Source organism: Oncorhynchus keta, chromosome 31 (assembly GCF_023373465.1).
Source record: "Oncorhynchus keta strain PuntledgeMale-10-30-2019 chromosome 31, Oket_V2, whole genome shotgun sequence".
NCBI classification, from domain to species: domain Eukaryota; kingdom Metazoa; phylum Chordata; class Actinopteri; order Salmoniformes; family Salmonidae; genus Oncorhynchus; species Oncorhynchus keta.
In genome coordinates, this window is record NC_068451.1 from 7,998,703 (window position 1) to 8,015,031 (window position 16,329).

Genomic DNA, 16,329 nt, shown 5'->3' on the forward strand with positions numbered 1-16,329 from the left:
GCCGTTATTGTAAATAAGAATTTGTTCTTAACTGACTTGCCTAGTTAAATAAAGGTTAACAAAAATGTATGTGTATATATATATATATATCATGATCTACTATATGTGGCATTTTTACAAAACGTGGAACACAACGTCTGTATTATCTCATGCACGGAGAAACAGTAAGCTTTCAGAATATACTTGTTTCCTGCCACAGATTTCCCTCCTGGAATGTATGCTAGATTTGCTAATGAGACGAGAGAAGCAGGTGGCAACTCCCATTCAATAGATGGTTCCTTGGCAATAACACATTAAATAATAAGACGCTGCACTCCAAACTGTGAAATCTGAATTCATGCATTAATTGCTGTATATACAGTGCATTCGGAAAGTATTCAGACCTCTTGACTTTTTCCCACATTTTGTTACGTTACAGCCTTATTCTAAAACTGATTAAATTGGGTTCTTTTCTTCTCATCAATCTACACACAATACCCAATAATGACAAAGCGAAAACAGGTATTTAGACAGTTTATTCCTACAGCTCTAGGAAGAGTCTTGTTGGTTCCAAACTTCTTCCATTTAAGAATGATGGAGGCCACTGTGTTCTTGGTGACCTTCAATGCTGTAGACATTTTTTGGTACCCTTCCTCAGCTCTGTGCCTCGACACAATCCTGTCTCGGAGCTCTATGGACAATTCCGTCGACCTTATGGCTTGGTTTTTGCTCTGACAACTATGGGACCTTATATTGACAGGTGTGTCTTGTCCTAATATCTATATATTTCTCGTCCTAATATTTATATATTTCTTTATTTTTGTACTAATATTTGAATTGATATATTTCTTTATTCCATTATTTTACATTTAGATTTGTGTATTGTTGTGAATTGTTAGATACTACTGCACCGTTGGAGCTAGGAACACAAGCATTTCGCTACACCCGCAATAACATCTGCTAAATATGTGTATGTGACCAATACAAATTGATTTGATTAGGGTAAATAAATAAATGTAATTCATTTTAGAGTAAGGCTATAAAGCAACAACATTTTGGAAAAGGGGTCTGAATACTTTGAAAATGCACCATATATAATAACAACTCTACTTTGTCCATGACAGCCAATAGAAGCTCATCATAACACAACCCTTCTTACATGCGTCTCTTAGGGAAAATCTTCTCCATATGCTAGAAGCTAAGTCTTCCTATTCCCTGAGACCTATCAAAGAAAACATTGTGCTGTGTAGAATATCTGCCTCTAAGAAGACAACTACTGTACAATCCCTTAGAAAATTACAGTAGGTAGAATAATGAGAGCTATACATATCTACTGCATCTCATAACTGGTGTTTATTTAATAACCTCTACAGGATCGCCCCCCCCCCCCTCTTATTAATCTAACTGCATTGTCCAATTTACAGTACATTTTACAGTTAAAGAATGCCATGCTATTGTTTGAGTAGAGTGCACAGTTATGAACTTGAAAATGTATTAGGCACATTTGGGCAGTCTTGATACAACATTTTGAACAGACATGCAATGGTTCATTGGATCAGTCTAAAACTTTGCGCATACACTGCTGCTCTCTAGTGGCCAAAATCTAAATTGTACCTAGATTCCTAAGTCATATATTGGCCTTTCTCTTGCATTTCAACGATGAAAAATCTATATATTTTCTTTCTATTATCTTTTACCAGATCTAATGTGTTATATTCTCCTACATTCATTTCACATTTCCACAAACTTCAACATTTTTCCTTTCAAATGGTATCAAAAATATGCATATCCTTGCTTCAGGTCCTGAGCTACAGGCAATTCGATTTGGGCATGTCATTTTAGGTGAAAATGGAAAAAAAGGGTCCGATCCTTAAGAGGTTTCAATGGTGGGAAAAGCATCATATTTGAAAGACACTGTATGTGTGAAAGATACCGTATGCCCATCCCCCAGCACACACAAGACTATAATTATGATGATTTGTGTCTTGCTGGAGAGAACGATGGAAACCTTATTGGTTCAACATCAGATCTGTGAGATTGAAAGGAGGGTTGGGACTGGGTCTCCAGGGTGAGAGAAGTGACAGGGGAGGGGGGCGGGGGTTGGGAAAGTGACTTGTCACCTGGGGCTCTGTCGCTATGGAGATATACAGTAGATGATATCTTCCACACTGTGTGTCACGCATCACAGTGCCTGTGGGATGAGGGGAAGTAAGCGGGGGTGAGGCGGGTGTGAACGGGTGGGGTTGACCCTTCATTCGGCTTGTATGTATTATTTGACAGTCAGAGTAGAGGCGTCATTTGCCTAGCCCTTCATTTAACCCTGACAAAAAGGTCCTCCCACTTTATTTACCCCTCCCTACTGGCACCTTCACCGAATGCACACTACCCCTGAGACCAGATGCACTCTGGGACATAATTGGAGAGTGGGAAAGAACTGTGTGCTCTCTATACAGGTGGGAGGGTGGTGGATAGAATGGCAATAATGTTAGGGTGCTTCCCAGTTCAACGCCTTCAATAAAAAACATCTCTGGATAACAGAAAAGGGAGGACTGCGAATGATGGGGCTTCAAGGTCGACTTGACACTGGGAACCATGGTGCCAGCGTGTGTCTCCCGTATGGTTTTTATTCACTGTGACAGTATCTATACAGGCTGGCACTCTCTAAAGATGCCTTCAGAATCTTAGGCCTCTCTATGTCTCAGTTTTTTCTCCTACTCACATCATAATAATTCACCCTGGCTATATCAGAAATTCCTATCCATCAGAGGGAAGGGATCGAGGGGATCCACGGACCACCAACTGGTCTCTAAAAGGTTTCCACTCTGATCCCACCTCTGTGGAAGAAGAGGGAAGAGGACTCTTCAATAATAAATACCCTCAACTTCATCACCTGGGGGCATCGATCGGCTTCTATTGAGCTTCCACATGGCCTTCTCCGTGCTCCATGCTGCTTTTACGACCATTGAAGTGCTTGTGGGTTTCTTCTATAAACGCCTCTGGTTTAAATGGTACCTGGGTGTGCTGTACGCAAAAGGTCAAGGGGTATTTGGTATTTATTAGGATCCCCATTAGCCGCTGCAAAAGCATCAGTTACTCTTCCTGGGGTCCACATAGGGGCTGAGGGGTAGGCCCGTGTCGCATTCTGGGAAGGCTGGTGCTTTTTAATTGCATCTCATGGGAGGAGAGAAAATAAGAAAAGAGGAGGGGCGGCAGAGGTGTAGAGACTACCGAGGGGGGATGAAACGAGGGAAATAAAAATATATTTTGAGAAAGGACACAGCGATAAGATAAAGGGCAAGAGGAAATTGCAAAGGGGAGCGAGGAGAGAGTGGGGCGTTCCGTCTCTTTGTGTTGGGGAGAGAGAGAGAGAACTGCCAAAAACACTGCGTGTAGACAATCCAATTACTAGCCATAAGAGATGCATTGTTTAAGGATATAACAACTATTGGAGGACAATATTGTGCTCCACAGGGAAAAGTGATGCTGTGACTGCTAATGTCGTGTCCTTTTTTTCCTGTACTGTTATGATCACCATGTTCTCCTCAGCATCTGGCTGCGGTGGGTTTGCGCTGTATGCTACAGTGTGTGCTTAAGTTAGTGATCCACATATTCTAAAGCCGTGGTAATGACATCGCTCACAGTGGATGAACATCCCTTTAAGCCCTTATTAAGGCTTGGGAATGGTTCGCCTCGCATTAGTGAGCATGAAGAGGAAGTGATACTGTCCCCTTTTGTTTTAACGGGTCGGAAGGAGACAGAATAGGCAGAGGCTAGGAAAGAAGCCTTACCTTTTCAAAAATAAATAAAAATGAGAGTCATGGTGCAGAAGAAGAAAAAAAGTATCATCAAAAGTCATCGAGTGGACACCTATTGGTGTGAAAGACATTGACAAGTTACTGGCACTGTTGGGTCTATGTGTGACAATCTAGAAAACTGGGACATAATCTTGGTTAGCATTTCCATCACCGTTTTTTTGTCTCAGTAAGCAGAGACACAAAGGAAGGATTTACTCGTGGGTTTATGTGGCAGTGTTGGCCTGAAGCAACGGTCTGTTTATGAGCAGTTTTACAGAGAGCTTTCAGACGACCCGTTCCTGGAGCTCGCCGCCTAATCCTATTCCTCACAGCAGCCGGAGATCTCGAAGGGTGTTTGAAAGTCAGCCCATGTTTTCTTTCTTCCATTTATTCTTCTCTCTTCTGTGATGATGAGGGGAGGGAGAGGTGAAAGAAAGCCAAGGTTTCCAAGGACACATAATGGGCAGACGGGGTTGACATTAAATATATTCTCTCCTCTTTAGCTGCTGCTTCCCAGCCAAGTACGAAGGCGAGGAAATAGCCCTGGGGTCAAAGAGCCCAAAGCCTTGATTGCTATTCACAATGGAGTGGTACTGAATTGATACCTTTCTTTTGTATTTGGAGGGTTTGTAGCCTTGTTTGTTTGACCTAGAGGTTGAACAAAATGAACAATCAGCTTGTCCTCTGAAATTTGGTTTGAGTGATTTGGACATGGAATGATACGGTGTTAGGAGTCTGGGGGAGCGAGGGAGAACATCAACGACAACAACAAGAGTAGGCTATACTTCCGTCTTTAAAAATTCAGGGAATCACTGCCGGGGTGAGTTCAAGTGAATGCTAAAGGCTGTATTCAATAAACATTAAAGAGTAAACTCATACACCTTAACGTGATACTAGGTAGATGGAGCTGGAAGCATACTATTAAAAATAAGAAAAACTCCAGCACAACGGTAATCTTGATGATTCCTCCCAAAAATATGGATCTGTTTAACTGTATTCAATAAACTTAAAGGAAAATAATAATACTGCCTGACCCAGGGATTCCCAAACTCAGGGTCCCCTTTGATATGTTTCTTCCAGGGCTAATCTGTGGGATTGAGAGTTGATCCAGTACATCACGTTCACCTCCTGTTCTTCCTTTTACATCGTACTATAGCTCAAACTCTAGCTCTGTTCAAAGACAGGGAACACCTGCCGCCTGGTGCTTGCTTCGAATCAGCCTCACAGATAATATGCACGCTTGAAGAAGAATGTCACAAGATTATTTTTAGTTTAAACACTCATAAAACTAGGGCACCAGCGAGAGCTCCCGAGCCAAACTCTCAAAATTATTCAACGTGCTTAAGTGTTTTCTCTGGCAATTCTCTAAATATTAACAAGTGTCCCTGCATGACTTTATGTTACCCTCCCTACTCAGAAAGTTTCTCTCCATATCTATACATATACAAGTATTTTCCTAGCCGCAAGCCTTGGGTGTTATGACACTCCTGAAGCCTTCTCATCATCCCTTACTCCAGGCGATCTGCTTCTTCTCTCAGAAGGCAGTGACAGTTGCTGCACATGTCCTTGCCTTTGCCGACTCTCCTGTCCATCAGCTACCCCCCTGTAATGATGTGTGTTGGCTGAGGCACAACTCTCAAGCTCCGATTCAGACTACATAAATCGTCTGTCTGCCAGCCAGGGAAGCCTTAACTACCTGTCCAGCTAAATGAGCACTTCAAGCTGACCTAAGATAATCACTGCACAGTGTGTGTGCACGTGGGCGTTTGTGCGCGCGTGTGTGTGAGAGAGAGAGAAAGAAAGAGAAAGGGAATTGAAATTGAGAGAGAGAAAGACACATATTTCCCTCAGATTACACAGATCTACAAAGAATTCGAAAACAAACCCAATTTTGATAAGCTCCCATATCTACTGGGTGAAATACCAGTGTGCCGTCACAGCAGCAAGATGTGTGACCTGTTGCCACAAGACAAGGTCAACCAGTGAAGTGTAAATAAAACCCATATATGTTTATTTATTTCCCTTTTGTACTTTAACCATTTGCACATCGTTACCATACACTTGAAATGTATTTATTATTTTGGAACTTCTGTGAGTGTAATGTTTACTGTTCATTTTTATTGTTTATTTCACTTATGTTTATTATCTACATCACTTTCTTTGGCAATGTCAACATATGTTTCCCATGCCAATAAAGCCACTTGAATTTTATATATATATATATATATAGAGAGAGAGAGAGAGAGAGAGAGAGAAAAATAATATGTCAAATCAAACTTTATTTGTCACATGCGCCGAATACAACAAGTGTAGACCTTACCGTGAAATGCTTACTTACAAACCCTTTACCAACAGTGCAGTTCAAGAAGAGTTAAGAAAAATATTTACTAAATTAAAAAAAGAAAAAGTAACACAATAACTTAACAATAACAAGGCTATATACAGGGGGTACCGGTACCAAGTCAGTGTGCGGGGGTACAGGTTAGAGGTCATTTGTACATGTAGGAAGGGGTGAGGTGACTATGCATAGATAATAAACAGCGAGTAGCAGCAGTGTACAAAACAAATGGAGGGGGTTGGGGGGGTCAATGTAATAGTCCGGTGGCCATTTGATTAATTGTTCAGCAGTCTTATGGCTTGGGAGTAGAAGCTGTTAAGGAGCCTTTTGGTCCTAGACTTGGCGATCCGGTACCGCTTGCCGTGCAGAGAAAACAGTCTATGATTTGAGTGACTGGAGTCTCTGAAAATGTTATGGGCTTTCCTCTGACACCGCCTGGTACATAGGTCCTGGATTGCAGGAAGCTTGGCCCCAGTGATATACTGGGCCGAACGTACTACCCTCTGTAGCGCCTGATGGTGCCGAGCAGTTGCCATACCAGCCGGTGATGTAACCGGTCAGGATGCTCTCGATGGTGCAGCTGCAGAACCTTTTGAGGATTTGGGGACCCATGCCAAAGTCTCCTGAGGGGGAAAAGGTTTTGTTGTGTCCTCTTCACGACTGTCTTGGTGTGTTTGTACCATGATAGATCATTGGTGATGTGGACACCAAGGAACTTGGAGCAGGACACCAAGGACCTGCTCCACTACAGCCCCGTTGATGTTAATGGGGGCCTGTTCGGCCCGCCTTTTCCTGTAGTCCACGATCAGCTCCTTTGTCTTGCTCACATTGAGGGAGAGGTTGTTGTCCTGGCACCACACTGTCAGTTCTCTGACCTCCTCCCTATAGGAAGTTTTTATTTACATTTGGCCGTCATTGAATATAAGAATTTGTTCTTAACTGACTTGCCTAGTTAAATAAAGGTAAAATAAAAATGTTGTACCAAGCTTTAACTTCCTGACTGATGTCTTGAGATGTTGCTTCAATATATCCACATAATTTCCCTATATCCACATAATTTGCCATCTTTTGTGAAGTGCACCAGTCCCTCCAGCAGCAAAGCACCCCAACAACATGATGCTGCCACCCCCGTGCTTCACAGTTGGGATGGTGTTCTTCGGGTTGCAAGCCTCTCCCTTTTCCTCCAAACATAACGATGGTCATCATGGCCAAAAAAATATATTTTTGTTTCATCAGACCAGAGGACATTTCTCCAAAAAGTATGATCTTTGTCCCGATGAGCAGTTGCAAACTGTAGTCTGGCTTATTTGTGGCGGTTTCGGAACAGTGGATACTTCCTTGATGAGCGGCCTTTCAGGTTCTGTCGATATAGTGCTCATTTTACTGTGGATATACAGTGGGGCAAAAAAGTATTTAGTCAGCCACCAATTGTGCAAGTTCTCCCACTTAAAAAGATGAGAGGCCTGTAATTTTCATCATAGGTACACTTCAACTATGACAGACAAAATGAGAAGAAAAAAAATCCAGGAAATCACATTGTAGGATCTTTAATGGTGGAATTATGGTGGAAAATAAGTATTTGGTCAATAACAACATTTAATCTTAATACTTTGTTATATACCCTTTGTTGGCAATGACAGAGGTCAAACGTTTTCTGTAAGTCTTCACAAGGTTTTCACACACTGTTGCTGGTATTTTGGCCCATTCCTCCATGCAGATCTCCTCTAGAGCGGTGATGATTTGGGGCTGTTGCTGGGCAACACGGACTTTCAACTCCCTCTATTTTCTATGGGGTTGAGATCTGGAGACTGGCTAGGCCACTCCAGGACCTTGAAATGCTTCTTACGAAGCCACTCCTTCGTTGCCCGGGCGTTGTGTTTGGGATCATTGTCATGCTGAAAGACCCAGCCACGTTTCATCTTCAATGCCCTTGCTGATGGAAGGAGGTTTTCACTCAAAATCTCACGATACATGGCCCCATTCATTCTTTCCTTTACACGGATCAGTCATCCTGGTCCCTTTGCAGAAAAACTAAGGCTTCACAGTAGGTATGGTGTTTTTTGGATGCAACTCAGCATTCTTTGTCCTCCAAACACGACGAGATGAGTTTTTACCAAAAAGTTATATTTTGGTTTCATCTGACCATATGACATTCTCCCAATCTTCTTCTGGATCATCCAAATGCTCTCTAGCAAACTTCAGACGGGCCTGGACATGTACTGGCTTAAGCAGGGGGACACGTCTGGCACTGCAGGATTTGAGTCCCTGGCGGCGTAGTGTGTTACAGATGGTAGGCTTTGTTACTTTGGTCCCAGCTCTCTGCAGGTCATTCACTAGGCCCCCCCGTGTGGTTCTGGGATTTTTGCTCACCGTTCTTGTGATCATTTTGACCCCACGGGGTGAGATCTTGCGTGGAGCCCCAGATCGGGGGAGATTATCAGTGGGCTTGTGGCCTATGTGAACTTCTGGCCCACTGGAATTCTGATACAGTGAATTATATTTGAAATAGTCTGTCTGTAAACAATTGTTGGAAAATGACTTGTGTCATGCACAAAATAGATGTCCTAACCGACTTGCCAAAACTATAGTTTGTTAACAATGACTTAAATGTAAATGTTAACAAGACATTTGTGGAGTGGTTGAAAAACAAGTTTTAATGACTCCAACCTAAGTGTATGTAAACTTCCAACTTTTTTTATTATAATGTAACTTCTCCTAAGAAACGTCAAACTACAAATGTGGGTGATTGTGGCTGCGATGAATACATTACACACACACAGGTTTGTTTTACTATCCTTGAGGACAAACTATTGATTCTCATTCACAAGCCTATTTTCCCAATCCCCTAACCCTTAATAATCTTTTACTGCAGTGGGCTAAATCAGGGTCACACAGAGTGTTTCTTGGTAGTCAAACAAATGTACTTTGAAACAAAAGTATACACCTCACACACATGGTTATGGGCTCAAAAAAAGAATGCACCTGTACCATGTTAGATGTTCTGTGGAGTTGAAATTTATAGAAATTTTAAGTTTGCATCCCGATATTACACTATATATACACATCACAGAGGACTGAAATATAACAGAACTGTTTGACATAGAAACAACAGATTCTCGGCATTTAATAAAATAAAAAAATATTATGAAATTATTAAAAACATTCTAACCAATTAGGCCACTAGAGGGCACTTTGGTCATTCAACTGCAGGAAAGGGCTACCCTAAACCTAATTTTAACCCTAACCCCTAAGCCTAAAATAGCCTTTTTCCTTGTGGGGACCAGCGAAATGCACACATTTGTCTGAAATGTCCTTGTTTTACTATCCTTGTGAGGACTTCTGGTCCCCAAGGACAGCAAAACCAAAAACACGTACGCACACACACACACAAGCTAATCTGCCAGTGTGACACATTATGTCTCTCCTTTACCAGTCAAAGGCATGAAGAACAACATTTCTCATACCACATTAAAGATTAAACCTTCCATAATATCATAGGGATTTCAATTCCATCACAGATCCAGTTTCAATGTGTCTTGATTGAGTATGTCAACATCATTCCTCGATTGTACTCGGCATATCAACAGCACTCATTTCTTTTCTTTAAGCATCCGGCCATGACACATTTAGAAAGACTTGTTGTCCAATTTGCCTTGTCTGTGTAAATAGAAAGCTGAGTAAATAGATGTCTGTCAAATATAACAATGCTAACAAAGAACCATCTGAGGCTCAGAGACCAAGTGAAACGTGATAATAAAGGCATATCCATAAACAACAGAAAAGACCGTCAAATGTATCACACGGAATAAGGTTTTGAAGACATACGAAAGCTCATGAAATATTATTATTACATTTTCTACACATATTTAACGCATAAACCCATACCCTTCATACTTCCATTCATGTGTATGGGTTACCTTCAGACGAGTCGCGTGACACGTGTAACGCCATTGTGTCCGAGAGTCTCATCTTTCCATAGACTGGTCCTATTAGTTTTGTAGGCCAAACCGTTCGGCCGCTACAGACGTTTTCGTGAGAAGACCGATTTTCAGAATATCTCCTGGTCTGACAAATAGAGCTGCAGCTCTTCCTCTTTCCACCACAGATGCGAAAGGGGAACACGGGTGGATGCAGTGGATTGAGTTGCAGCCTCTGCAAAAACAAAACAGATACACTATACATGCAAAAGACTGTGGACAGCCCTTCAAATTAGTGGATGTGTCTATTACCAGCCACACCCATTGCTGACAGGAGTATAAAATATTTTGTCGGGAGCTTCATGAAATGGGTTTCCAAGGCCGAGCAGGGTAAAACTAACCTGTCTCACGACGGTCTAAACCCAGCTCACGTTCCCTATTAGTGGGTGAACAATCCAACGAATTTTGCTTCACAATGATAGGAAGAGCCGTCATCGAAGGATCAAGCCTAAGCTCACCATGCACAATGCCAAGTGTCGGCTGGAGTGGTGTAAAGCTCGCCGCCATTGAACTTTAGAGCAGGGGAAACGCGTTCTCTGGAGTGATGAATCAAGCTTCACCATCTGGCAGCCCGACAGACTAATCTGAGTTTAGCGGATGCCAGGAGAACGCCAGCTGCCACAATGCATAGTGCCAACTGTATAGTTTGGTGGAGGAGGAATAATGGTTTGGGGCTGTTTTTCATGGTCGGGCTAGGCCCCTTAGTTCCATTGAAGGGAAATCTTAAAGCTACAGCATACAATGACATTCTAGATAATTCTGTGCTTCCAACTTTGTGGCAACAGTTTGGGGAAGGCCCTTCCCTGTTTCAGCATGACAATGCCCCCGTGCACAAAGGTAGATCCATACAGAAATGGTTTGTCGAGATTGGTGTGGAAGAACTTGACTGGCCTGCACAGAGCCCTGACATCAACCCCATCGAACACCTTTGGGATGAATTGGAACGCTGACTGCCAGCCAGGTCTAATCTCCCATCGCCAGTGCCCTACATCTCTAATGCTCTTGTGGCTGAATGGAAGCAAGTCCCCGCAGCAATGTTCCAACATCTAGTGACCAGCCTTCCCAGAAGAGTCAATAGACTCTCAAGGATTAATCAGCAGGTCTAAGTAAACAGTGATATGACATTCATGATTCAACTTGACTTTTAAATGATTTTTTTTTTTTACATTAGATACACCTATGATACAACTAGGAGTTAGAGATTATGCTGCCACTTATCCTTCCCTATATTTCAAGCTGAGCATTAGAACAACACAAAATTGTGTATAATACGTGTAGAATAATCATAAAATCACTTGTTCTTGCCTGGTTCCTGTCATAGGCCACTTTGTGTAGTGTTACCTGCTTATCATTCAGAAAGTTATAGCAAATATGTGTGGGTCTTGGGAAAAAAAATGTTAATAAGGAATTTTAATGATGAAATGCTTTTAAAAAGCTGTAAATGAGGTGGTGTTGGTCAGAACAAATCAATGTACTGTAAACTCCCACGTGAAGTGCACTCCCACACATAAACACAAGAGCCTTCAGCACTTACGAGTTCTACTGTGCCATTACTCGCCCACAACTTTGTGAAAAATGTGAGAATGAACTTGCACTTAATATGTTTGAGTAAAATCCTCGGTATCCTCTCTCTGTAGTTGTCCAGCAGCACTACAACCTTTTCATGGGCAAAGAGGGGAAAGCGTGATGTCTTAAAACCGTGAATCATAAAGAGAGAAGGAAAACAGAGAAGAAAAAGGAGGATGCAGAGAAAGAGGATGAGGAGAGAGAAGAGAGGCAGCAGCGGATGGGTTCTACCTCTCGATCAGGGGCTTCGACTGAGTCTGGAGTGAGAGAGAGAGCAGGAGGGACGTTCCAGTGACTCTTCAGCATATTTACAACATGCTTGTGACAAGTAGGCTAACTGACGATCCAATCTCACCCCCGTCTCTGTTTAGTCATGGGATTAAATTAAAAGAACACAGCATCCAATTTCACACCTGGCTTCCTCCAACGTAGCACTCCTCCAGCACAGTGTGACAGTCACCCACAGGACAACCTCTCGCCTCTCCCTTCCCACATGTTCGTCAGTATTAGTAAACGGGGCGTGGAGAGAGAAAACCATGTCAGATTTCCAACGGAATGGAAGTTAATTTGCTTAGTGGGATTAGCGATATTGGGTTGAAGTAGTAAGCCGATCTCTTTCCCCAGAGACTTGAAAGAATAGACACAATTTTGAGAGACAAATTTACTGATGACTGATTTCGATAAGCTATCTCCTCTGCGTATATCTGGCTGATCAGTATAGGGGATATTTATTTCACAGAGGCTAATTACGTTACTCAGATAAAGGAAGCAATTAAATGATAAACACCAGTAGGAATTTGGTGGCCTCTAACCTCTAATAGCTGCGTCTGTGTTATTTCTACATTTCACTGCATAATGGTACCTTAAGTGGTACTGTGTAATTAGGTAGAGCAACCATTTCAATACTATAGCACAGTTGGTAGAGCATGGCGCTTGTAACGCCAGGATAGTGGGTTCGATTCCCGGGACCACCCATACATAGAATGTATGCACACATGACTGTAAGTCGCTTTGGATAAAAGCGTCTGCTAAATGGCATATAGAAGATTTAAGGTCTTCCCATGTGTTAGGTCTACAAAGCTGCTTTAAAATAGAATGTAGTCACGACTTCCGCCGAAGTCGGCTCCTCTCCTTGTTCGGTGCTGCGATCGACGTCATTGGCTTTCTCGCCATCGCCGCTCCTTTTTTTCATATATCCATTTGTATTGTCTTGTTTTCATTTCCCCAAGCAATCTACTTGTATTTAACCCTCTGTTTCCCATCATGTTGTGTGTCATTGTTTTCATGTCTTGTGATGTTCGTTTAGCGCTTTACTTTATTGTTCCGCTTTTTTTGAGTGCGTCTGTTTTGTTGTGCTCCCGGTTTGAAACTATAATATAGTTTCATACTCATTCTCTGCTCTCCTGCACCTGCCTTCGCCTTCATACACATATTTTACATGTACAGATATTTCTTTAAAGGACCTTTCAGGCAGCTACCATAAAGGTTCTTTACCAGAATGATCATAATGATAACCCATACACAGATGGTTACTTACAGATGTAACATTTTAATTTGAGTCAGTTTGCTACTGGAGGAAAATAATCCAGCAGCAAAAGGAAATGTGAATTTCTCACGTAGAGTAGGCCAGAAGGCTATACTGGAAAACCTAACCTCTGTCAAAATAAAAAAAGATGGCAGAACCGCAAAAGTTACTCTGTGCTTCAGGGTGTTTATTTACAAAGTGATTCCAGAACAAAAGCAAAACAACAGTACTGCCATCAAACATATACCTTATGGGACAGCTAAAAACAATGCTGCCCCATTCACAGCTCAATCCAAAATGGCCTCTCCATGAACTGAAAGAGAGGCTCCTTTTGTAGGGCTTGCCCCTCCCCTCAGAACAATTAACCCTAATTAATTAAGCAATTACCTCGTCAAACCTACATTTTCCATTAATTAAACGTACTAAAGTATATACATTGCAACATGTTTATGAAACAATATCACAACATAACAGTTACAAAATGATATCACTACTGACAGTGTCTTTCAATATGCACATTTGCATTAATGAGCCATTTGGGACAGGCACTAGAAAGTCAGCCCAATTCCCTTAGCTTGGGTCCTTATCCAGCATACCCGGAAGCTACAGAGATAGAGAGAGGAACAGAACAAACACACGACGCGCTCATCCATAACATCGATACGTAAAATACATATTGCTCGTATTAAATATGAACATTGACATAAGTGTGAAATGTATGTACTAAGACAGAGAAGTTAACTTGTGTGTCGACCCACATTGTTACCTTATCTGATAATGTAGCAGGGAGGAGTGATGAATGTGTGCGAGCGTTAAAGAACCAAATGCTGCCCGCGGCCAGTGACGGACTTCTACGTCACAGAATTATTATGTGGATTGTGATGAATTGACATTTTAGCAGGGGTTGATACATTTTTCGTCAGGGAAAATCAGGTTTGAACTTTAAAAATGGAAATGACTAACTTTGGAAGCCTTTTAAAACCTCAAATACACTACAAGTTTTAAATGTCCTGCAGGTTGATCAAATGAAATCTGTAGGGCTATGAAATACAACCGGATATCATGCAAAGGGTTGGATAAGGTCCCTTTTGTCGGTCTTAATTCCAACACATGGGGAGAGAAGGCTGAGTTATCACCCGATTTGCATAATGCATGACATTTACATGAATACTACAGTACAGTCACATTTACATGAATATTACAGTGCAGTCACATTTACATGAATACTACAGTACAGTCACATTTACATGAATACTACAGTACAGTCACATTTACATGAATACTACAGTGTAGTCACATTTACATGAATACTACAGTACAGTCACATTTACATGAATACTACAGTACAGTCACATTTAAATGAATACTACAGTGCAGTCACATTTACATGAATACTACAGTACAGTCACATTTAAATGAATACTACAGTGCAGTCACATTTACATGAATACTACAGTACAGTCACATTTACATGAATACTACAGTACAGTCACATTTACATGAATACTACAGTGCAGTCACATTTACATGAATACGACAGTACAGTCACATTTACATGAATACTACAGTACAGTCACATTTACATGAATACTACAGTACAGTCACATTTACATGAATACTACAGTACAGTCACATTTACATGAATACTACAGTACAGTCACATTTACATGAATACTACAGTGCAGTCACATTTACATGAATACGACAGTACAGTCACATTTACATGAATACGACAGTACAGTCACATTTACATGAATACTACAGTACAGTCACATTTACATGAATACTACAGTACAGTCACATGAATACTACAGTACAGTCACATTTACATGAATACTACAGTACAGTCACATGAATACTACAGTACAGTCACATTTACATGAATACTACAGTGCAGTCACATTTACATGAATACTACAGTACAGTCACATGAATACTACAGTACAGTCACATTTACATGAATACTACAGTGCAGTCACATTTACATGAATACTACAGTGCAGTCACATTTACATGAATACGACAGTACAGTCACATTTACATGAATACTACAGTACAGTCACATTTACATGAATACTACAGTGCAGTCACATTTACATGAATACTACAGTACAGTCACATTTACATGAATACTACAGTACAGTCACATTTACATGAATACGACAGTACAGTCACATTTACATGAATACGACAGTACAGTCACATTTACATGAATACGACAGTACAGTCACATTTACATGAATACTACAGTACAGTCACATTTACATGAATACTACAGTACAGTCACATTTACATGAATACTACAGTACAGTCACATTTACATGAATACTACAGTACAGTCACATTTACATGAATACTACAGTACAGTCACATTTACATGAATACGACAGTACAGTCACATTTACATGAATACTACAGTACAGTCACATTTACATGAATACTACAGTACAGTCACATTTACATGAATACTACAGTACAGTCACATTTACATGAATACGACAGTACAGTCACATTTACATGAATACTACAGTACAGTCACATTTACATGAATACTACAGTACAGTCACATTTACATGAATACGACAGTACAGTCACATTTACATGAATACTACAGTGCAGTCACATTTACATGAATACTACAGTACAGTCACATTTACATGAATACTACAGTACAGTCACATTTACATGAATACTACAGTACAGTCACATTTACATGAATACTACAGTACAGTCACATTTACATGAATACTACAGTACAGTCACATTTACATGAATACTACAGTACAGTCACATTTACATGAATACTACAGTGCAGTCACATTTACATGAATACTACAGTACAGTCACATTTACATGAATACTACAGTACAGTCACATTTACATGAATACTACAGTACAGTCACATTTACATGAATACTACAGTACAGTCACATTTACATGAATACTACAGTACAGTCACATTTACATGCATGTTCCATTTGGAAGACACATTATTGTATTACTACGACACGATGAGAGAGAACGAAGAGATGCCATCAAACCTTGGAGAGAAAGGTTAGCATTGTCTCACATAATGGCCTCAATACTCCACAATCCAAGTAGACAGGATGTGGATGAACTCAGTCGTGTCAGACAGACCAAAGACCCGCC

At 41.0% G+C, this 16,329-nt stretch overlaps 1 protein-coding gene across 2 annotated transcripts in view; it reads right to left on the bottom strand.

Moving 5' to 3' along the window:
- The window catches only part of LOC118364035 (mannosyl-oligosaccharide 1,2-alpha-mannosidase IA-like), a 233,064-nt gene that overhangs the window by 109,572 nt on the left and 107,163 nt on the right, over positions 1 to 16,329 (bottom strand). The window lies entirely within an intron of this gene.